Genomic DNA, 17,500 nt, shown 5'->3' with positions numbered 1-17,500 from the left:
AAATATATATACTATATATATATAGATGGTGATAAAGATATAATATATATATACATATGTATATACATATAGAGATATAGAGAATATATATGGATATATATATATATAATATATTATATGAATTTTCTTATATTATATATATTGATATATGTAATTAGATATATATTATATATATGTAACATATAATATAAGATCTAATATATGAGAAGGATATCTATAGATAATGTTATATATATATATATTTATATATGTTAATTAATATAATATTATATATATATATATATATATCTAATTTATCTATATATCTATATATTATATTATATATTTTATTATTATTATATTATATAGATAGATAGATAGATAAGATAGATAGATATACATATATGTATATTACAAATAATTTTATAATATTAGATAATAGATAATATATTATATATAATTATATATATATATATATGATATAGACATAATTATATATGAATATATATAATATATATATATACATAATATTATACAATTATATTATATACATTATAATATTATTTATATATATATATATATATTATATGATATATTAAATATATTATATATACATCCTATAGATATATACATATTATAGTTATAACAATATATATATATATACATATATATATATATATATTATATATATATTATATATATATAGATATTAATTTACATATATAATATCATATATATACATATTATATATATATATATATATATATATTATATATATTATCTATATTCTATCACATCTATCTATCTAATCTATCTATCTATCTATATATCTATCTATCTTATCTACTATCTATCTTATTCTATCTATCTATCTATCTATACATATATATATTATATATACTATATTCATATAGATTATATATATATATATATATGTGTGTGTGTGTATGTGTGTTATGTTCTAACTTGGGGAGCAAGTAACTTACCACATTGTTAACTGGATCTGATCAAAGATGCAGGGTCAGTTAGGACGTACAAGTAAAATAAGGTGGAGCTGAAGGCCTTACTTCAACAACGAATGTTGCAGATAAACACTTGGGTTTACTTAACTTTGACTATATTTACGTTTGATCGCAGTCATTATCAGAAGATTGGGGAAGTGGAAATAGACAGGCAGAACAGCATGCAGTTGAGTAAGTAGATTTACAACAAATTCAAAATAGTGAAGACAAATGAGGATATCCTCTTCAAAGGGACATTGAAGAGTAGACTTCAATGAGGACAAGTTGACAAGTTGAACTGGGGTTTCCGCCGTGAACACGTCTGCAATTGAGAACACATGGGGTAACGTAGGGAAAAATAGCACTATTTGGCGAATCGAAAAGTGCAGAGAAGGTGCCAGAATAAATTGGTTCAGGTACACAAATATTTACGCTAACGTTACACAATGTACTAACTCAGTCAGCGTATTATGAGAAAACACACTTTAGAACAGAAATCGAAATCAGTATTGGAATAGAAGGGGCACAAGACTAAATCAGTATTTGAATAGAAGAGGCACAAGACTAAATCAGTATTGGAATAGAAGGGGCACAAGACTAAATCAGTATTGGAATAGAAGGGGCACAAGACTAAATCAGTATTGGAATAGAAGGGGCACAAGACTTAATCTTAGACAGAGCAATGCAGGGCCTCGTCGAGATGCACACAGGTGTGGAGGGGAACTTTATGGGTTTGCGCTTGTAAATTAATAGGGGGGTTTCTGAGAGAGAGGACCACATGGGACAGCTCGGAGGGATTGCAAAAGGGGCCGGTGTGGACAGTGCGCTGTTGAGGTAGGTTCTGAGACTCTGCTGACAGTACTCTGTTTCTTAAAACCTTGGAAGATTTTTTCCCCACTTCTCAGATGGGACTGCCACATGGTTATGAGCTCTTGATCCCGTATGAAAGTCTGATGTAGCTTGCCAGTCTCAGTGACGTCACGCTAGTGCTATCTTGAGGCAGGATACTCGACTTCATTGGCAGTTGTCTGAAAAAGGGTTTTCAAAGGCAGTCAGAAGGCCTAAGGAAATTGAAGAGATTTATCGAAGGGGAAGGCGTGGAGAGAGTTAAAATGAGGCAAATTTTCTTACACCCTCCCTTTGTTGGGTAAATGTCCTAACAATATTTTTCATGTTAATGGAGATCTTGGAGGTTGAGTTGGCTTACTAATAGGTCTCCTTCTTTATTGTGTGTGTGTGTATAATATCTATATATATATATATATATATATATATATATATATATATATATATGATATATATATATGTATATATATATATATGTATATATATTTATATATATGTATATATATGGTATATATATATTATGTATATATATATATATGTAGATATCTTATATGTATATATTGTATATATATATATATACTATACTATATAATTCTAGTATATATATATATATATTTATTATATTATAATAACATCAATTCTTATCTGTAATAAACTCTACGGGATATACCCGAAAATTTGACTACCCCAACTGAAATTTTTACCAATAAAATCCAATCGTTCTACCTGATTGAGATATGTCAACCTTCGGTGCGTTGCTCACCAGTTTAAGCAACAATGAGAAAGCAATAATTAGAAAAATAGAGAAGAACCTGTATAAAATTAATGCAGCTGAGGCAGCAATTACTTTTAATAAAACATGTTTAAAAGAGGGTTTACTTCCAGCATATATATATATATATATATATATGTATATGTATATGTATATGTATATGTATATGTATATGTATGCATTTATTTAACAGAAAAACGAGGTATCAGGAAAAAAAATTACTGGCAGACACCCATGCAGACAGTCTGTCAGAAAAAGTTAATAAACATCGATTTTAATTTTGACTCAACAGCGAACACGAAGAAATTCTTCTTTCTCTGGAGTTTCATGCATAAAAGGTTAATATAGCAAAGAATTTACTGCCCGTTGATGTTAATCAGTCTAGGAATATTTCATCTCGAAAATATATTGTCCTAATCCACCTTGAGCATAGCATAAACAGACTATAAGCCCGTGAAGCATCAGTCAGATAATCTTCAAAATGACGATATAACAACCGCTTTGCCCGTCCATCCATTAAGTCTTCAATCGACCTGATTGCGCAGAATGTATGACTAATCTTTAAGATATACAGTGCGTTATCTGCTTTGTTACGGTAGAGGTAAATGGCAGACTCTAAGGAAAAAATTGTTTAGGTTGATTTGTTTCCTTTTTAATTCCACTAATGAAGTTTGATGGTATGTTTACCTGTGGTCGTCTGTTCACAAGCAGTCTGAAAAATTTATGGGCGGGACGGGCTCAGTGAAAATTTGTGATATGGAGGGCCAGTGAGCCACGGAAAAGTTGCTGTTTTCAGGTGGATCCGGATGTGGACTTGCAAGCAGGACATTTATTTTTGCCTGCTTGTCTGTCTACAAGATACGCCAGTTAGGTACCGATGAGTATCGGTGCAAATTATTGAAAGGTTGGAATAGTTTTGATCGCCTATTCATTTTTGCGGAACATATCTCCAAAGGGTATTACCGGAATTCACCGAATTCTGTACAGGGGAGGGGGCGTGGGGCCTATGAAGAAATGCGTGGATTTTGACGTGGATTTAGCTAGAAAAGATCTCTCCGAATGATTTCTAGTTTTGTGATGATTTTCATTTTAGCCTTCATTGAGTCGGTGAACGCATAGCCTCTGTCCTTGAGAGAAAAACATCCGACATTATGTACGACCACTACTTAGAACAACCGTGTTTCACGTAAATTACAGAAACCTTTGATGAGATGGGAAGTTTTCAAGGAAGACGTTATGGAGCGTTATTGTAACTTGTGATATGAAAGTTCCTTTCGATATCATTCATCGTCTACTTTAATCTCGCTTGGCTTGAATTTTGTGTTTATTTTTATTCGTACCCAGGTGTCGTGGGTTCGCGTCTCCCCCAGGGCAATTGAAAGTCACTGGATCTGTGTCATGATCAATTACTGCTGCAGTGTGGGGTGTGCAGTGGGAGGTTGAAACCAACATTCTTTGGAAGCTTGAATTTCAAGTCAATGGCCTTCTGTGTGTTTTTGTTTTATTTACTGAAATAATAATAATAATAATAATAATAATAATAATAATAATAATAATAATAATAATAATAATAATAATAATATTGAAACCTGGAAATATATGACAAGCCTGCCGAACACCATTCTTTAAAAAAAAAAAAAAAACCGAAAAAAAATATTTGGTATGGGCAAATAAGAGTGGAAACGAAGATAACTCGTTATCAGAAGAAAGAAAAATGATTGATATGCTTTTGAAAAGGGCTGTCGACGTAAGAGGCTTTTATAAAACAACGCCATTGGAAAACTATTTGTTGAAGCATATTTGCTCAATATTTCTTTCCCGGCAACCACACAACCGACACTTCCGAAAATATATAAATGAAAAAAACCTCACGAAGCAAAGGTTGTTCAGGTACGTGAAAAGGCGAATGCTGATTAAACTATAATTTTAAACGGATAATTATTCTACATACAGTATTATACACACATTTACATATATATATATATATATATATATATATATATATATATATATATATATATATATATATATATATATATATATGATTATAATCACTTTAGCACGTGATTCATTTATCACACAGGTGAAAAATAAGAGACAGTGTGTAGGTCCTAACCGGTTTCGGCTTTATTTTCAAGCCATTGACAAAGGACTGATACATAGTATTAGAATTCACGAGTATATATACTACAAAGACAGTACTGACGAGCATACACACAACCGTTTGAGACTGCAGATCCACCCACAGGCAGGTGTCAAGGTAGGAGTGGCTTTCAAAAATCATTTGGATAAAAATTACAATAAATTCTCAAGGGATAGTACCGCATAGGGTACAAGTCCACACCTGACAGGTGTCAGGGAGGCGGAGTTGAACATCTCATTACCACTACTGCCCCCTTTACTGTGTTTACAAATATAATAATCCTATTTTTCATATATCTCTACAGCCTACATTAAAATTTAAACATTTTACAAATTTCTTTTGATATTAAAGGATCAAGTTTATACATTCCTTGACTGATGTTCATATTATTGTTGTAACTTTCTTTTATAAAACTAGCTTTTTTGCCCCTTCCCAGTTAATAGCATGATTGTTCTCACTAACATGTACAAATGTACCACTATTTCCCTGTGCATATCTCACACATTGTTTATGTTGTTCTATTCTTTTTTCCAGTGCTTTCCCTGCTTGACCAATGTAAAAGTTGTCACAAGACTTACACGGGATTTTATGTACACATCCTTTAGCATTGTCGGGGGAGTTCTTTTTAAGTACCTGTTTCATTGTTTTATTGTTTTTAAAAACTACATTAACACCAAAATTCTTCAGGAGATGTGGGATATTTTTCATATTATTATTATAAGGTAGTGCAAGCAAATTTTTGTTGTTGTAAGGTTCTTTTTGATTTTGATACATGGTCTTTTTTGCCGCTTTTAATGCATTGTTTAGTACATTATCTGGATATTTCAGTTTCTTGCCTGTATTCCGAATCTTATCTATCTCCTCATCTATATATTTTGGGCTACATACTCGTAGTGCTCTTAAAAACATGGATGCAAACACTGATCTTTTAACCTTATTGTTTTGTCCAGAATAGAAATGTACATAGGAAGAAATATTAGTAGGTTTTCTGTAAACACTATACTTAAATCCACTATTTCCATAGTAAATTTAATTGATGGTACTAATTGATTTAACCTGGTAAAAAAGTTATTTACATCTTCGTTCCCTGGCCATACACAAATTATGTCCTCAACATATCTAAACCAAGGTACATTGCGTGGAATTATATTACTTAAAATTTTCTTTTCATAAAATTCCATATATAAATTACTTAGCACTGGGGACAGAGGGTTTCCCATTGCCATATCAAAATTTTTGTGAGTAGAATTTTCCATTGAATTCAAATTTACTGTCTTTAACACATAATTTTATTAGTTCAATTAAGGTGCTTTTAGAAAATGGAATATCCAGTTGTTTGTTTTCTAATAATTCCGATAGAAACTCCAATAAATCATCAATAGGCACTTTTGTGAATAGAGATACTACATCAAAGCTCACAAGTTTCGATTCACTATTAACTTTTACACTATTTAGTTTATCTATCAAGTCCACATTATTCTTAATATTGGCATTAGAGATGTTACCTACCAATGGGTTAAGGGTATCCACTAAATATTTTGCTAATTTATAAGATGCGGAACCCACTGAGCTGATAATTGGTCTGGCAGGGAAGTTTGTTTTATGAGTTTTTATCGTACCATACATATACGGTAGCGATGGAGAGGTCACACACACCTTCTTTATGAGGCTTTCGTTGCCTTTTAACAGATTTTTCACTTTTTTATTGAAACCACTATTCACACTTTCTATCGGGTTCTTATTTAATTCTTTATAAGTGCTATTATCACCCAAAAGACTTTCCATTTTTACTGTGTATTCATTTTTGTTTAAAATTAGTAGGGCACCTGATTTATCTGCTTTTGTCATGTGTATATCGTTATCTTTTTTCAGTTCAATGAATTAGGTACTTATTAAGAACTCCCCGACAATGCTAAAGGATGTGTATAAAAAATCCCGTGTAAGTCTTGTGACAACTTTTACATTGGTCAAACGGGGAAAGCACTGGAAAAAAGAATAGAACAACATAAACAATGTGTGAGATATGCACAGGGAAATAGTGGTATATTTGTACATGTTAGTGAGAACAATCATGCTATTAACTGGGAAGGGGCAAAAAAGCTGGTGTGTTCTAATAATGCATTGGAAAGGAATATAATTGAATCTAGTTTTATAAAAGAAAGTTACAACAATAATATGAACATCAGTCAAGGAATGTATAAACTTGATCCTTTAATATCCAAAGAAATTTGTAAACTGTTTAAATTTTAAGGTAGGCTGTAGAGATATATGAAAAATAGGATTATTATATTTGTAAACACAGTAAAGGGGGCAGTAGTGGTAATGAGATGTTCAACCCCGCCTCCCTGACACCTGTCAGGCGTGGACTTGTACCCTAAGCGGTAGTATCCCTTGAGAATTTATTGTAAATTTTAGCCAAATGATTTTTGAAAGCCACTCCTACCTTGACACCTGCCTGTGGGTGGATCTGCAGTCTCAAACGGTTGTGTGTATGTTCGTCAGTACTGTCTTTGTAGTATATATACTCGTGAGTTCTAATACTATGTATCAGTCCTTTGTCAATGGCTTGAAAATAAAGCCGAAACCGGTCAGGACCTACACCCTGTCTCTTATTTTTCACCTGTGGATATGTGTATATATATATATATATAGATATATATATATATATATATATGTATATATATATATATATATATGATATATATATATACTATATTATATATACATAATATATCTATTTTTATATATACATAATATACATATTTATATATATATATATATATTTTTAAATATATACTATATATATATTATATTTGTATATATTATGTGTGTGTGTAATATTAATTTTGGACATCGCCGGTGTTACAATTTTAAATTCAATGCATGATAAAACAATGTATAAATTAGGATTTATACTGCTGGTGGTAGAGGAAATAATTTCATAAAAGTAAGTATTTTGTACCTGACGAAATCTCTGTAGAAACTCTTAATAGTGAAGAATATGAGAGAATTAACGGTATATCTTAAAGCCAGACCTAACGAGGAATTACCATACTACCTCCTCTTTAGTACAAAACTTGTTTCATTTGGAAGTAATTTAGCTTAAAATATTGTGTTAATTTTTTTAGTCTAAAAAACTTCGAATTTATTGTTTCCGGTTATTTTCTGATGTTCCTGTTTTAAGGTTAGTATCGAAATGGACTAATTAAAAGAAACGGCTGAGATTTTTTTATATTTGTATTGAAGTCAGAACAGCGTTAACCATGACTCCTAGATATGTTCTGTATTTTTGACGTAGATCAATGTTTATAAATTATATGTTTTAGTAGTAGTGTGGGTAACGTGACATGAATTTTATTTCCTTGAGACGGTTGAGACTTCATGCTTTTATCGCATTAAAAACCTGCACTCCTGGTTGCCCTTCAACCACTTATGACTCCTATTGACCGCTTCTATTAAAAGCTAGGGCTTCTCCTGTAATAAAGGTGGCACATTTTAAAACAGCCAGTCTGTAACTTAAAGTCAGATTTATTTTGGGTGGAAATTACAGATTTGATCTGTTCCCAGCAGTAGAAGTCTTTTGATTCTTGAGATGTAAATCTTCCCGTAAAGCTTTTAATTTCTGCGTCGATTCAAACTCTTCAGAGTCAGTCAAGTGCATTGTTATTGAACAGTTATTGGAAAACTGAAAATTAGTAATAAAACGAAATCTCTTTTCTTGGCGTGTGATATAGCTCGGAATGAAATGGAAACGAATTGACTGGCCATTCAATGGCTTTGAAAATGCAATACGAACAAGAGAGAGCTGATGTAACCTCCAATATCTGAAACTAAAGACAGCCCACATTCCGTCAATAAACCCTATCAAATATTTCACCTCCTCCCATCCCAAGAAAAATGAGTGAAATCTGGTCGAGGATATCGAACCTATTTTGGTGATAATTGCAGGCAGTCATTCTGACAGCCAAGTCAATTCAGCATATTGAGATTTAATTATTCCTTAGGGAACAATTATGACTTCTCTGGAACAGTGCATTAAGAACTTCTAGACGATTTATATCAGTTGATAAGCTCGTTTGTTAGCAGTACAGGCTTTAGGAATGAGTAAATATACTAATGTTAAGAAATTTACGGTCTCGTGAAAAGAAATTGTAAAAAATTCACAATTATATATTGTATATTAAAATATGTTTTATAATAATTTCTATGTAAAAAAAGACATTCGACCCTTATCAGTGTAGACGTTAAAATAGATATATATTTTAATATATAATTGTGGATTTTTTTTACCAAATATAATAATGTTATAAGAAAAATCAATAAATAAGGCTCATAGCGACAGAACAAGATAGAGAAAGATATCTATGAATAAAGACAGCCAAGTGTCGGAAATGGATATATAAATATGAACATGCCAATGACTAAGATAACAAAAGGATAAAACATTGTTAAAAATATCAAAGGAAAAACAAAATTCCATTGCATGAATGCTTGGAAAACATTTGTAAGATTTCTCAGTTGAATTAGGGTATTGGTTTCGGTACGTTTAAGGGATAATTCGAATACTCAAACTGAATGCATAGGCCGGAAGGGTACTATTTGCTTGCTTATGCAGTTGTGTTATTTACTCTTTCATGTTTGTTTAGTTCTAAATTGGCTGTTGGTACTGACAAGACACGCTCACTTTCTAAATACTTTGTGCATTAAGTTTAGCTTGTGCTTCGCGTTGCTGCTGTATACTTTACCTAATAAAGGGAGTACAATACAATCATTATCTTAAATCATGCCATGGCGCGGTGAGTTCTACGAACGTCAGCATTATCACAGGTTTTTGTTTCTTTGGGAATTTGACGCGTAGTTGACTGATAACATGAAACAGATATGTTGAATACTGTGATAACACAAACCCTAATCACAACAGGCACTGTCATCTTCATACAAAATGCGTGATTTTATTTTATGTGATTTGTACAAGTATGAAAAGAAATAAAAATATCCTTCTCTGCGCATTTTTGTCTCATAAATTACTCTAAAAATATTTGAAAGAATTCTTCTTTCTTCTGCGTGCTGACCCGAACCACAGACATGGAATTTACATCTGTTATGAGAGGAATAGATTAGCATAAACCCGAAATTTCCAGCAGACAGGAACATATGAGATTACTTACAGCGAGTATCCTCTCGTGGGAAAATAGATTAAGGTGTATATATTATATATATATATATATATATATATATATATATATATATATATACTATATATATATATATATTACTCATTACATACATATGTATATAATGTATGTATGTATATATATATATATATATATATAATATATATATATATATTATATATATATATATATATATATATATATATATATAATCTGTTTCTAACCTAATAGGCATAAGTTAGATTCTGGCAGTGAGCTTGTTATTGAGTAATTCATTTTTGGAATAAGTCATTCTCAAGGTAAAATGAATTCGTGGTATTTGTGGCTTCATATATACACACAGACACACACACATATTATATATATATATATATATATATATATATATATATATATATATATATATATATATATATATATACACACACACACAATCCACAAATACCATGAGTCTCCTCTACAGGCAGGTAATGAATGACAGAGAGTTACAGAAAAATCAGTGGTGATTCTATCATCTGGTGTTCGAATCAACATTGCTGTTTTAAATTGTGTGTGACAAATTCCAGTTTCTTCTTTGATTATGGTTATTTATGTGGTTAAAAATAGTTGACCTCTGTTGGCCATTACCTTACTGAACGTTTATGTTACAAGAATCTCCGGGGGAGTGATTTACCAGCAAACCGATATAGGATTGGTCACAATTGAGGCAATGAGTATAAGAAATCCCTTGCCCCAATTGGGACCAATATGAAATCCGTTGCATCGATTGTGACCGATTGTGACCAATCTTATATTGGTTCTACTGGTAAATTTGAGGGCCATTTCTAAGGTGTCATAACCCCTCTTTTTCATACCCATCAGTTTTTACAATTTTTGGAGTTGACAGATAGGGCTACTAGATTTTTACCCTCTAATTCCCTCCCCCCAGGGATGTATTTGTCAGAATCTGAAATTTGAGGGCTGTTTCTACGGGGGTCATAACCCCTGTTTTTCATAGCCTATCATTTTTACGACTTTCAGAGTTGACATTAATATAGGTGTTTCTGTAGGTTAGGTTAATCAGGCTACCCAAAATACGGGGGCCATAAGGCACCCTCAATAGTAAGGAGGGACAACCCCCATGCCCAAGGGTTTCCAACAAAACTAGGGGACAAGAGGCCTAGCCCTTTCAACTTAACGACCAGGGGAGGAAGAGTCATAGCCAACTTACTCCCACCTTGATAGCAGGGGACCACAGCCCTCCTTTGGGAATGAGGGTCCAAAGGGTCAAAGATGGGGGCCTTCTGCATTCAAATTTGGTACCATGAGTTAACGTAAATGACTAAAAACGCATTTAACATCAACCTGTCACAACATTTATGTGCCTACCGTCGGCCGGCAATGCCCGACTGAGCCGGTCAGTAACAGTAGCATTGGCTGGGGAAAGATATACGTCCAGTCATTTAGAAGTGAATGTGCATTCTGTAATACATCCAAAGGACGGGTACAGCGCTACTTATATTTAAGATCTTCCTCCAACCAGCGATTAAGAAGATTAAGAAATAAAAATATCCTTCTCCGCATAAATATGGCTTTTCTGTAACTCTTAAATCATTCATTTCCTACCCGTAGAGGGAGACAGTTGTTCTCCGAAATTCATAGTATTAACTTTGTATATTTTGGCATTTTTATGGGCTCCTTTTATTAGGTCGAATCCGGTGTTAACAAAATATTTCACAGTCACATATATGTGCGTTGGGGGGCGAGGTGTGGGGGTTGTTCATATGGAAGCACACCTATGAAGATTCAAGTTTACATCACCTTGGGTATAACTTATCCCAAAAAGGGTATTAATAATTAAGTAACATAATTATATATAAGAATATAGATTAGATATATATACATATATATATATAATATAATGTAATAATGTATAAACTGTATTATTAATTTATTATTACTTAAAAAAAAAAAAAAAAAAAAAAAAAAAAAAAAAAAAAAAAAAAATATTATAATATATTATTATATTATTATAATTATTATTATTATCTATTATCTATTATCTATTATCTATTATCTATTATCTCTTATCTATTATCTATTATCTAGTTATCTATATCTATATATATATATATATATATGATATAATATATATATATATATATATATATACTATATATATATACATTATATATATATATATATATTATATATTATATATATATAATACATTGATATTTTAAGACTCCATAAATTCATCATACCTAAGGAACATATGATACCCATAAGGAATTATTTTTGCTAAATTCTACTACCTTGACTAAGAGTCCAACCTAAGCTGCTTTTGGTTTGGCTGTTTGGTTTTAGTGATCTTATCAATTCAGCTTTCAAGAAGCGGGTTTTAGTTATAATGTATCTCGTAATGTGTCAGAAGTAGGCAAACAATGGCGCTTTCTATGAAATTCAATTTAAATTCCGCAGGAATAGCCAAGAATCCTTGAGAGTTTACAGTTACCAAATTACAGACAATGCAGTGGTCTTCCATTAAATACCAGTTCACTTATCTTTTCTCTTTTAGAATTTGAGAAAGACTCTGTTAGTATGTATTTATAGAGGGAGGCAAACATCCCAAATTAAAAGCTAACAAGACAACGACCTCAGTAGAGTGGAGTATTTGAGATTTCTGGTGTTTGTCAGATACTTCAAATTATTCAAGAAACAAGATCACGTCAAAGCTATGAAATAAAAATCCATAGACTATATAGCTCTCTCTCTCTCTCTCTCTCTCTCTCTCTCTCTCTCCTCTCTCTCTCTCTCTCTCTCTCTCAGCTTGGTGGTAGTAGGTCCAGCTCACAAAACTAGACGACTCTTGTTCGATTCTCGAGGAGGATGAGTGGGCACTTTCTCTGAATTCTAGTTTTTTTATGTTGACAAGTTTTAGTCGACTCTTGTAGGTCGTAGCTAAGATGGATAGAGAGAAAGACAGAAGAGGAAAAAATAATTAGATATTCTTTTTATCACATCTAATTTTGAAAAAATGTAATATCTAGCTTTATGATGGTAAAGCATTGTGATTTTTCATAGAAACATTTACCTTTGTTTTATTTAATCTTTTACCCTGAACCCTTTGGTAAAACAAATGGAGACAATAGTTACCAACTAATAAAAGGTAATACTTTCTCATAAATTTTATAAAATGGCAGCGTCCCATCGGCCCCTATCTGCAGCCCTTTTCATTCCTTTTACTCTCCCTCTGTTCATATTCTCTTTCTTTTATTTTACTTTCCACCCTCAGAGTCAACTGTGAGGTTTCCCTCCTGTTATACCTTTCTAACCTTTTCACTGTCAATTTCCGTTTCAGCGCTGAACGGACTTTGTTGCCACAGTGCTTGGCACCCATGCCTAAAAGTGAATATAAATCTAAGATGAGTTCGAATATTAATACTCAGAACTTATATACGTTCTAGTATATTGTTGCTTCAGTTTGGTAAAGCAATTTAGGCGTTCCTTAAAACATTCTATCTCTGAGATCAAATTCTTTGAAGCTATGTATCGAGTCCGTTATTGGGAAATATATAACAATGTTGGGATGGGACCATTCAGCGCCATACCAGGCTAAAAAATTATTCTAAAAAGTAGTGAAACAAGTGTAAAAGTTTAGGCAATAATCACACTTAAAGATAATTTTCAAGAGGAAAGTATGGTATTAAAACAATAGGAAAGATGAAACAATATTTGATATAAAAAAATTACACACTGATTCTAAGAGAATCGTCCAAGATGCAAATTCAGAAAAACTGTTTAATATATTGGGCGCAATACCTTGCAAATATTCCACTTCATTTCTGCTGCCATACTCCGATACAATCTTTACAATCCTTTCGTCTGCTTTTCTATATTTCAGTAATTTTGGCTCTGGCGAATGTCCAGCTGCAAGTTTTTCTAAATATTCATCTCGTCCTCTTTAGACTCGCTTAAGCGCATCAATGAACTTCCAGATAGTTGGATGCAACATTCCTAGTTCTGCTTGCAACCGCTTCAGCATGGTTATTAGTTCTATCTTGTCCTTGAATAGTTCGTTGATACATGTTCCAGATGTTAGGGGGGAATCAAGGGAGATCTTCGTCCAATTTCACTCTGGCCTGGACGACCTATGTAGTTTTCCTCAAACCAGATTAATATAGGAACTAGTTCCTCACGTAAGTACGATGCTAGAGCATCCACATGACGGTCAGCGTCATTTACTGGTACAAACGAAAGATATAATGTCATAATAACTTGTAAAGCAAAATCAGCATTGTTAGTATGCGAAACCATGTGACCCATACTTTTGTTTTGCTTTAGTAAATTTTGCGATAAATGGAACAAACACCCTCTAATTTCATTTTCTACCGTAAGTGCAGATGGAGGATGAGTATTCTCATTAATTTTCTTGAGGACTACTTCTTGTAACGTATGAATTCTTGCTCGACACCTCCCGTCTTCATGGCAGAACACCTGCTTGTGTCTAACTATCTTTATCGAATGTGTGGTATATAATTTATTAAATATATATTTATATAAATATATATATATATATGTGTGTATATATGTGTATATATATGTATATATAGTATATGTGTAATATATAACATATAACATAACACATAACATATAACATATAAAATAATAATATATAATATAATATATATATATATATATATAATATATATATATATATATATATATATATATATATATATAAATATATATATATATATAAATATATATATATATATATATATATATATATATATATATATATATATATATATATATATATATATATATATATATATATATATATATATCTCCTTCTATTATAGTATATATTATATTATCTATATCTATATATATTATATATATATATATTTCTTATTATTATATCTATTATATATATATTATATATTATCTATCAGTATCTATATATATATCTATATATGCTATAGATTATATATATATATATATATATATATATATATCTATTCTCTACTCTATATCTTACATATATCATATATAATATTAACATATCTATATACTATATTTATAATATATACTATATTATATCATATATTTATCTATTTATATCTCTATATTATATATATATCCATGACCGACTGAATTTCACTCGTCCTCTCTGGCTTTGTACTGTTTGGCTTAATGCTAACAAAATACTAAAAATACTAAAAGGATTATGATTTTTACAAGAAGTCTGGAAGTAAAACTCTAACAAAAACTAAACCGACAGTAAGAGCGGTATCAATGAAACAAGTGTAAAATCTTGTTTACGCAATAGTTACTCTCAATGATTTTTCAAGAAGAAAATATGGTAATACTCCAACAATTTCCAAACAGACGTAAGAACGATGGAACAGTGGTAAAAGCTGGTTTATGTAATTATTTCCGGCACTGAAATGTCTTGGCGCTGAATTGGCTGCGCTGAATAGTACCAGTTGGGGAAATGTTTGGGAATACCTCTCAAGGGAGTCTAGGTTGTATGACTGTTTCGTACATGCTAAGCACATTTCTCTCTCTCTCTCTCTCTCTCTCTCTCTCTCGTACTCTCTCTCCCCCCCCCCTCTAATCCTCTGCTCTCTCTCTCTCTCATGCAGTCTCGGTATGAAGTTTTCAACAGAGAACTCTGTAAAGGGGACGTCTCTACGAAAGATCAAAGGTTGAAACGAGAACTAATTAGACTACTTATTCGGGCTCACTTGACACTACAGCTTTTATCTCTGGGACCATTAGAACAGCGGATGGGGATCACCGGATATTTGCATTTACTCTTCGCCAGCGATGTTGGAATCAGGTCATCTATTCCCGCGCTTACCCTTTTTTTTTTTTTTCTTTCTTTTTTTTTCTCTCCAGTAAAAGAAAACTTTTAAGATGGCGCTATTTGTCCGTCCACACTTTCCTGCCCACCCTCGGATCGAAAAACTACTGAGGCTAGAGGGCTGCAAATTGTATTTTGATCATCCACCCCCACCCCCCCAGTGAAACATACCAAATTGCAGCCCTCTAGCCTTAGTAGTTTTTATTAAGGTTAAGGGTAACCATGGTCGTGTGTCTGGCACCGCATTACATGCTAACAACACAAGCCACCACCGCGGGTGAAATTTTCATGGGCCCTGGCTGAGAGTTGCATACAGCATTATACGCTGTACAGAAAACTCGATTGCGCCGCGGCGCCTTTTTTTATTGATTTGTTTTCAGGTGTTTGCTTAAATGGTTGGTAGTTCGTCTGTTTGTCGTCTTGGCAATTAAACATTCTAAAATGCTGTCAACGGATTTCGATGAAATTTTATGGATGGATGTCAATATATTTGTATAATCGGATTCAAACATAATTTTCATCGGAGATCTCAAAAACTTGACCTATCGATTGTAATGAAATTTCGAAAGGTTTTCAGAGATAAAGAGCAATAAGATAATTGATCTGGATAAGTTACTGGATATGGATGTGGTCTTTTTTTAATTTTTTTTTTTAAGTAGGATATATGGAAATGTTCTGGATGCCCTTCAAGAATCCTTTATTAAAGAACTTTATTAATGTGACCTTTACTCATCTTTGTCAGCCACTAATGATTGTATAATCTTTTAACTTGTTACTGGCTTAGGAATATTTGATTGAATTTTGAAATGGATCCGCATACAAACTTAAATTTGATTTATTTCTTAATCTTAATAATGCAGGATAAAGCAGAGTCTTATCCTCTTTCCCTAATAACATTGTGTTTACTACTATGTTTGCAGTACTACATCTGATGCAGATTTCAATGAACCATTGCGAAGGAATGGGATGAAGCCCAACGGAAATATAATTAGATTTTATCACACAACCAGATCTGAATGAAATTACAAGATATGCCCAGTTCCATTAACAACGCGAGTTAAGGCAATATGCATGTTTATATATAATATCTATATATATATATATATATATCTATATAAATAGATATATATAAGAATATATAATAATTAATATAATAATTAGAATAATTAATAATATATAATTTAATAATAATTATATAATATTATAATATATAATATAATATAAATATATACTATATAAATAATAATATTGAATATAACTATATTATATATTATTAATATATATATATATATATATATATATATTATAATATATATATATACACACACAATATCCCCGCAAACCATTAAATACACCTCATGTGCATGTAGGCAATACTAAAAGGTCTTAGCAGCGTCCCTTCTGGTCCCATAATAGCCGTACCCAATTTTTAAGACATTTACGTTGCCTTCATTCCCGCTTCTTCTCTGTGGTCTAGCTGTCTAAAAGCTTAGTGCAACTTCAGATTTTTGAGCGTCAGTTTCATCAAATCAGACTTGCACACTGTTAGGGACATAATGCTGTTATCGTTTTATCCTAGATTTAAAACCTCTGAGTTTGAAATGCTGTCATGCCGTCGGCTTTGACATAAACATGCACTTACTTCGTTTTCTACCTGGCCACTCGCTTACACATAATCATATCAATTTAAAGCAAAAAATTATATAATTTTTTGACTGGCAGATTCGAGATAAA

General features: G+C 31.8%; 1 long non-coding RNA gene across 1 annotated transcript in view; it reads left to right on the top strand.

The window, feature by feature from the left end:
• LOC135222244 (uncharacterized) overlaps window positions 1-17,500 on the top strand; it is a 120,866-nt gene that overhangs the window by 102,923 nt on the left and 443 nt on the right. The window lies entirely within an intron of this gene.

This window comes from Macrobrachium nipponense, chromosome 3, assembly GCF_015104395.2.
Source record: "Macrobrachium nipponense isolate FS-2020 chromosome 3, ASM1510439v2, whole genome shotgun sequence".
Classification (NCBI taxonomy): domain Eukaryota; kingdom Metazoa; phylum Arthropoda; class Malacostraca; order Decapoda; family Palaemonidae; genus Macrobrachium; species Macrobrachium nipponense.
This window is presented reverse-complemented; position numbering and strand designations above follow the sequence as displayed.